The 8,265-nt window shown below is 37.9% G+C and overlaps 1 pseudogene; it reads right to left on the bottom strand.

Moving 5' to 3' along the window:
* Nucleotides 1-1,073: 1,073 nt before the first annotated feature.
* On the bottom strand, nt 1,074-2,101 carry LOC143640397 (E3 ubiquitin-protein ligase RING2 pseudogene; annotated as a pseudogene).
* Between the last annotated feature and the right edge of the window lie 6,164 nt (nt 2,102-8,265).

Raw genomic sequence — 8,265 nt, 5'->3', positions numbered from 1 at the left:
ACAGAATTACCTTTCACTATTTATCAAAGCAGGGCTTAAGCTCCATTAATCTACTTCTACAGAGTATAGTTAGCAGAGCACCAAATTTATGCACTGGTATAGCAACTTAAAATGCTAAGCACACTTTTCAAACAGAAGCAAACCTATTTTTTCCATGTACCACATTGTTCTCAAAACTTATGTGGCTACCAATAAGAAAAGAATTAGGGAAGCTTTGAACATATCTTGTACTTTTCATCAAGGTTAAGTGCAAAATATCTCCATATTTCTGATATTTTAATAGGGTAAAAAAACATCAAACACATAATAAAGGAACTAAAGTGACAGTAGGAACTAATACAAAAAGCTTAAATAAACAATTGAGGACTACGTATTACTATCAATTTAATTTTTCTTTCTTCATTGAAATATGTCAATGATCTATGTGCTCATAGAACTTAAGGTTTTGATTCTCTTCCCCAAGACCAGAACATCTAAACTTACAGGGAGGAAAAAAAGGGAAAAAAAATAACATTGCATGACAATGGACACCAAGTTCATAAAGAACCTCTTTTTAAAAACGAGATATTATGGAAGAAAATACCATGAAAATAATAATCCTATGAGAATTGTTTTTAAGCACAGTAAGTTTGAGCCTCAGTCTTCATGAAGATACTACAGTTTGTATAGAAAACTATAAATATACAAGACTCCAAAAAAAAAAGTCAGAATACATATTAACAATCTGTAGGCCTAAAAAACTTTTGAGGGGACACAGAAAAGGACGGCCAACTGAATCTTCACTTAAGAATACAGAACTATGAAAAATTCCCAAGTCAAAGGTGCTCCCAATGGAACCATACTTTGTGAAAGCACACAACTTAGATATATTCTTCAAAGGAAAGCAAAAGTACTGAATAACTATAGTCCCTTCCAAAAAGTAAATCTTAAATTAAGGGGAAATGATTCTAAAAGTGTAAACGAGTCTGGCTCAGAAAGAAAAATTGAACAACATATCCATGATCTGTCCATAAAAGTAATGATGGTACATTTTTAATATTAAATAAACAGGCTATAAAAATGTTCAGTCTCAGAATTGGTTTTTAAAAGCTCATTTGTGCTCCTTGGTGGGTGCGTAATAAAGTTCCATGGGTTTATTCACTTTCCAGTACTTCTCACTGACCAATTCCAAAGAAAAAGAGCCATTTAATACAGTGAACTGGCCACTTGCTGTTGCTATATAAATGGTATACTGCTTCTCTCTGGCTGTGTCAAGGTTCATCTGGTTTGATTCTCCCTTGCTTCGAAGTTCTTCTAAAGCTAATCTAACAGCCAGATACTTGGATAAGTGATCAACAGTGGCATTACCTGAAGTCTTTATATATCTTGTCTGTGCACTGTCATCTTTTTCCATTAGTGTGGGATGAGGCCTGAATACTAATTCAATTTCACTAGCACCATCCATTACTGGATCAATTGCCACTGTTGCATCGTTATTATCAAGTTCAAGCCCAGAATCATCAGATGTTTTGGTCCGTTTGTTACTAGGGCCTGCTTCCTGATTGCTATGTGTGGATGCATTACTACAATGTGAACTGTCACCATTATCTTCTGCTCCACTGCCATTTGCAATCTGCTGTTTCTTGCCTCGCTGTAATCTGTTCATGGCCTGTATCTTCAGTCCTTCCTCAATGCTGTGACTGAGTGCCTGTTGATTATTGTGCTTGTTGATCCTGGCTAATACTCTCTCTTGATGAGCTTCATACTCATCACGACTTGGATAAATTTTGCTGATGAGTGCATCAAAGTTTGGATCTGGCCTTAGTGATCTTTTGGAAACTAGCTTTTTCCGACAAGTAGGACATTCTTTGTTGCCACTTCTAAGGGCTGTGATAATACAATCTGCACAAAAACGATGCAAACACTCCTTTGTAGTCATGGTGTTCTTCAACATATCCAAACAAATTGGGCACATTAATTCACTGTGTAGACTTCTAGGTGAGACCACAATCTCCAAGCCATCTGTTATTGCCTCCTGAGGTGTTCCTTGTAATTCATATAAACTGAGTTCCCATGTTTTGCTTAATGGTTGAGTTCCATTTGTCTGCACAGCCTGAGACATTGCGGCCCCTACCCCAGCCCGGGGCTCCGCTGGCCGCAGCCGGAGCGAGACTCAGGTATCAGCCGCCGCAGCACAATATGGCGAGCCTCGGCTTCCGAAATGGAGCTCGGGAAATACAACAGGGGCCGCTCAATATTCATGAGAGACGGAAAGGAAGTCGGCTCGGCCGGCGCTACGTGGAGGGCAGGAAGAAGCGAGCGAGGGAGAAGGCGGAGGCACGGAACGGGGACGTGCATGGCGCAGGGAGGCCCGCGGCGCAAGGGGAGGGGGCACCGCCGCATGCTGGCCAGGACAGCCTGCGCGCCGTGCCCCATTGTGCTAGCTTCTTGAAACGTGACACAATAAAGTAGTTCTATGTTCTGTCTCTAAGGTTTCTTTCCTCTTGATGCAGCCTAAAGCAGGGACTGGCGTATAACACTTATATTGAAAGGGGTTGCCAAACATTCAAAAAACTAGAGTCTCCTGAAATCTCAACATATATTTTTTCATCCAATCTTCATGATACATTCAAGTAATGATCAGTACACCATTCCCACTTGGTTGCCCAAGTTTTGTTCTTCTAGGTTGAAGCATTCGTTTGCAGGAAGAGTTTGAATTTTTAGGTTTCACTCTGTTTTCTCCTATATTGACAGATGCAGTTAGAACTTTAAATCAAACACGGTTTGTGCTAGCTACATGAAACATGACACAATAAAGTAGTTCTACGTTCTATCCCTAAGGTTTGTTTCCTCTTGATGTAGCCTTAAGCAGAGACTGGCGAATAACACATTCAATGAAAGGCGTTGTTAGGCTGCCAAAAAACTACAGTCTCCTGAAATCTCATCATATATTTTTTCTTCCGACTTTCATGATACTTTCAAGTAATCAGCAGTGCACCAATCAAACTTGGATGCCCAAGTTTCGTTCTCCTAGGTTGAAGCATTTGTTTGCAGTAACAGTATGAATTTTTAGGTTTCACTCTGTTTTGTCCTATATTGACAGATGCAGTTCGAACTCTAAATCAAACACGGTTTGTGCTACCTTCTTGAAACTTGACACAATACTGTAATTCTACGTTCTATCTCTAAGGTTTGTTTCCTCTTGATGTAGCACGGACTGGCGAATAACACTTATATTGAAAAGGGTTGTGAAACTTCCAAAAAATAAGAGTCTCCTGAAATCTCAACATATATTTTTTCATCCAAACTTCATGATACTTTCTGGTAATGAACAGTACACCAATCCCACTTGGATGCTCAAGTTTCTTTCTCCTATGTTGAAGGATTCGTTTGCAGTAACAGTTTGAATTTTTAGGTTTCACTCTGTTTTCTCTTATATTGACAGATGGAGTTTGAATTCTAAATCAAACACTGTTTGTGCTAGCTTCTTGAAACTTGAACAATACAGTAGTTCTACGTTCTATGTCTAAGGTTTGTTTCCTCTTGATGTAGCCTAATGCAGGGACTGGCGAATAACACTTTTATTGAAAGGGGTTGCCAAACTTCCAAAAACTAGAGTCTTCTGAAATCTCAACATATATTTTTTCATCCAATCTTCATGATACTTTCAAGTAATGATCAGTACACCAATCAAACTTGGATGCCCAAGTTTCGTTCTCCTAGATTGATGCATTCGTTTGCAGTAACAGTTTGAATTTTTAGGTTTCACTCTGTTTTCTCCTATATTGACAGATGCAGTTCCAACTCTAAATCAAACACGGTTTGTGCTAGCTTCTTGATACTTGACACAATACAGTAGTTCTACGTTCTATCTCTAAAGTTTGTTTCCTCTTGATGTAGCCTAATGCAGGGAGTGGCGAATAACACTTTTATTGAAAGGGGTTGCCAAACTTCCAAAAACTAGAGTCTTCTGAAACCTCAACATATATTTTTTCATCCAATCATCATGATATTTTCAAGTAATGATCAGTACACCAATCAAACTTGGATGCCCAAGTTTCGTTCTCCTAGGTTGATGCATTCGTTTGCAGTAACAGTTTGAATTTTTATGTTTCACTCTGTTTTCTCCTATATTGACAAATGTAGTTCAAACTCTAAATCATACACGGTTTGTGCTAGCTTCTTGAAACTTGACACAATACAGTAGTTCTACGTTCTATCTCTAAGGTTTGTTTCCTCTTGATGTAGCCTTAAGCAGAGACTGTCGAATAACACATTCAATGAAAGGCGTTGTTAGGCTGCCAATAAACTACAGTCTCCTGAAATCTCATCATGTATTTTTCTTCCGACCTTCAAGATACTTTCAAGTAATGAGCAGTGCACCAATCAAACTTCGATGCACAAGTTTTGTTCTCCTAGTTTGAAGCATTCGTTTGCAGTAACAGTTTGAATTTTTCAGTTTCACTCTGTTTTCTCCTATATTGACAGATGCAGTTTGAACTCTAAATCAAACACGGTTTGTGCTAGCTTCTTGAATCTTCACACAGTACAGTTGTTCTACGTTCTATCTCTAAGGTTTGTTTCCTCCTGATGTAGCCTAAAGCAGGGACTGGCGAATAACATTTATATTGAAAAGGGTTGTGAAACTTCCAAAGAATAAGAGTCTCCTGAAATCTCAACATATATTTTTTCATCCAAACTTCATGATACTTTCTGGTAATGAACAGTACACCAATCTCACTTGGATGCTCAACTTTCGTTCTCCTACGATGAAGCATTCGTTTGCAGTAACAGTTTGAATTTTTAGGTTTCACTCTGTTTTCTCCTATATTGACAGATGGAGTTTGAATTCTAAATCAAACACTGTTTGTGCTAGCTTCTTGAATCTTGACACAATACAGTAGTTCTACGTTCTATCTCAAAGTTTTGTTTCCTCTTGATGTAGCCTTAAACAGAGACTGGCGAATAACACATTCAATGAAAGGCGTTGTTAGGCTGCCAATAAACTACAGTCTCCTGAAATCTAATCATATATTTTTTCTTCCGACCTTCAAGATACTTTCAAGTAATGAGTAGTGCACCAATCAAACTTCGATGCCCAAGTTTCGTACTCCTAGGTTGAAGCATTCGTTTGCAGGAACAGTTTGAATTTTTAGGTTTCACTGTGTTTTCTCCTATATTGACAGATGCAGTTCGAACTCTAAATCAAACACGGTTTGTGCTAGCTTCTTGAAACTTGACACAATACAGTAGTTCTACGTTCTATCTCTATGATTTGTTTCCTCTTAATGTAGCCTAATGCAGGGACTGGCGAATAACACTTAAAATGAAAGGGGGTGCCAAACTTCGAAAAAGTAGAGTCTCCAGAAATCTCACCATATATTTTTTCATCCAATCTTCATGATACTTTCAAGTAATGATCAGTACACCAATCAAACTTGGATGCCCAAGTTTCGTTCTCCTAGATTGAAGCATTCGTTTGCAGTAACAGTTTGAATTTTTAGGTTTCACTCTGTTTTCTCCTATATTGACAGATGCTGTTCGAACTCTAAATCAAACACGGTTTGTGCTAGCTTCTTGAAACTTGACAAAATACTGTAGTTCTACGTTCTATCTCTAAGGTTTGTTTCCTCTTGATATAGCCTAAAGCAGGGACTGGCGAATAACTCTTATATTGAAAGGGGTTGTGAAACTTCCAAAAAATAAGAGTCTCCTGAAATCTCAACATATATTTTTTCATCCAATCTTCATGATACTTTCAGGTAATGATCAGTACACCAATCAAACTTGGATGCAAAAGTTTCGTTCTCCTAGATTGAATCACTCGTTTGCAGGAACAGTTTGAATTTTTAGGTTTCACTCTGTTTTCTCTTATATTGACAGATGTAGTTAGAACTTTAAATCAAACACGGTTTGTGCTAGCTACTTGAAACATGACACAATAATGTAGTTCTACGTTCTATCTCTAAGGTTTGTTTCCTCTTGATATAGCCTTAAGCAGAGACTGGCGAATAACACATTCAATGAAAGGCGTTGTTAGGCGGCAAAAAACTACAGTCTCCTGAAATCTCATCATATATTTTTTCTTCCGACTTTCATGATACTTTCAAGTAATGAGCAGTGCACCAATCAAACTTGGATGCCCAAGTTTCGTTCTCCTAGGTTGAAGCATTCGTTTGCAGTAACAGTTTGAATTTTTAGGTTTCAACCTGTTTTGTCCTATATCGACAGATCCAGTTCGAACTCTAAATCAAACACGGTTTGTGCTAGCTTCTTGAAACTTGACAAAATACTGTAGTTCTACGTTCTATCACTAAGGTTTGTTTCCTCTTGATGTAGCCTAAAGCAGGGACTGGCGAATAACTCTTATATTGAAAAAGGTTGCGAAACTTCCAAAAAATAAGAGTCTCCTGAAATCTCAACATAAATTTTTTCATCCAAACTTCATGATAATTTCAGGTAATGATCAGTACACCAATAAAACTTGGATGCCCAAGTTTCGTTCTCCTAGGTTGAAGCATTCGTTTGCAGGAACAGTTTGAATTTTTAGGTTTCACTCTGTTTTCTCCTATATTGACAGATGCAGATAGAACTCTAAATCAAACACGGTTTGTGCTAGCTTCTTGAAACTTGACACAATAAAGTAGTTCTACATTCTATCCCTAAGGTTTGTTTCCTCTTGATGTAGCCTTCAGCAGAGGCTGGCGAATAACACTTTCAATGAAAGGCGTTGTTAGGCTGCCAAAAAACTACAGTCTCCTGAAATCACAACACATATTTTTTTTTCCGACCTTCATGATACTTTCAAGTAATGAGCAGTACACCAATAAACTTGGATGCCCAAGTTTTGTTCTCCTAGGTTGATGCATTCGTTTGCAGAAACAGTTTGAATTTTTCGGTTTCACTCTGTTTTCTCCTATATTGACAGATGCAGTTCGAACTCTAAGTCAAACACGGTTTGTGCTAGCTTCTTGATACTTGACACAATACAGTAGTTCTTCGTTCTATCTCTATGGTTTGTTTCCTCTTGATGTAGCCTAATGCAGGGACTGGCGAATAACACTTTTATTGAAAGGGATTGCCAAACGTCCAAAAACTAGAGTCTTCTGAAATCTCAACATATATTTTTTCATCCAAACTTCATGATACTTTCAGGTAATGATCAGTACACCAATCAAACTTGGATGCCCAAGTTTCGTTCTCCTAGATTGAAGCATTCGTTTGCAGGAACCGTTTGAATTTTTAGGTTTCACTCTGTTTTCTCCTGTAGTGACAGATGCAGATAGAACTCTATATCAAACACGGTTTGTGCTAGCTTCTTGAAACTTGACAAAATAAAGTAGTTCTACATTCTATCCCTAAGGTTTGTTTCCTCTTGATGTAGCCTTCAGCAGAGACTGGCGAATAACACTTTCAATGAAAGGCGTTGTTAGGCTGCCAAAAAACTACAGTCTCCTGAAATGTCAACACATATTTTTTTTCCGACCTTCATGATGCATTCAAGTAATGAGCAGTACACCAATCAAACTTGGATACCCAAGTTTCGTTCTCCTAGGTTGATGCATTCGTTTGCAGTAACAGTTTGAATTTTTAGGTTTCCCTCTTTTTTCTCCTATATTGACAGATGCAGTTCGAACTCTAAATCAAACATGGTTTGTGCTAGCTTCTTGATACTTGACACAATGCAGTAGTTCTACGTTCTGTCTCTAAGGTTTGTTTCCTCTTGATGTAGCCTAATGCATGGACTGGCGTACAACACTTTTATTGAAAGGGGTTGCCAAACTTCGAAAAACTAGAGTCTTCTGAAATCTCAACAATTATTTTTTCATCCAATCTTCATGATACTTTCAAGTAATGATCAGTACACCAATTGCACTTGGATGCTCAATTTCGTTCTCCTACGTTGAAGCATTCGTTTGCAGTAACAGTTTGAATTTTTAGGTTTCACTCTGTTTTCTCCTATATTGACAAATGTAGTTCAAACTCTAAATCATACACGGTTTGTGCTAGCTTCTTGAAACTTGACACAATAAAGTAGTTCTACGTTCTATCTCTAAGGATTGTTTCCTCTTGATGTAGCCTAATGCAGGGACTGGCGAATAACACTTTTTTTGATAGGGACTGCCAAACTTCCAAAAACTAGAGTCTTCTGCAATCTCAACATATATTTTTTCATCCAATCTTCATCATACTTTCAAGTAATGATCACTACATCAATCCCACTTGGATTCTAAAGTTTCAATCTCCTACGTTGAAGCATTCGTTTGCAGTAACAGTTTTAATTTT

Source organism: Callospermophilus lateralis, unplaced genomic scaffold (assembly GCF_048772815.1).
Source record: "Callospermophilus lateralis isolate mCalLat2 unplaced genomic scaffold, mCalLat2.hap1 Scaffold_2210, whole genome shotgun sequence".
In the NCBI taxonomy this organism is placed as follows: Eukaryota; Metazoa; Chordata; class Mammalia; order Rodentia; family Sciuridae; genus Callospermophilus; species Callospermophilus lateralis.
The sequence above is the reverse complement of the archived record's forward strand: the minus strand, read 5'-3'. Positions and strand labels throughout refer to the sequence as shown.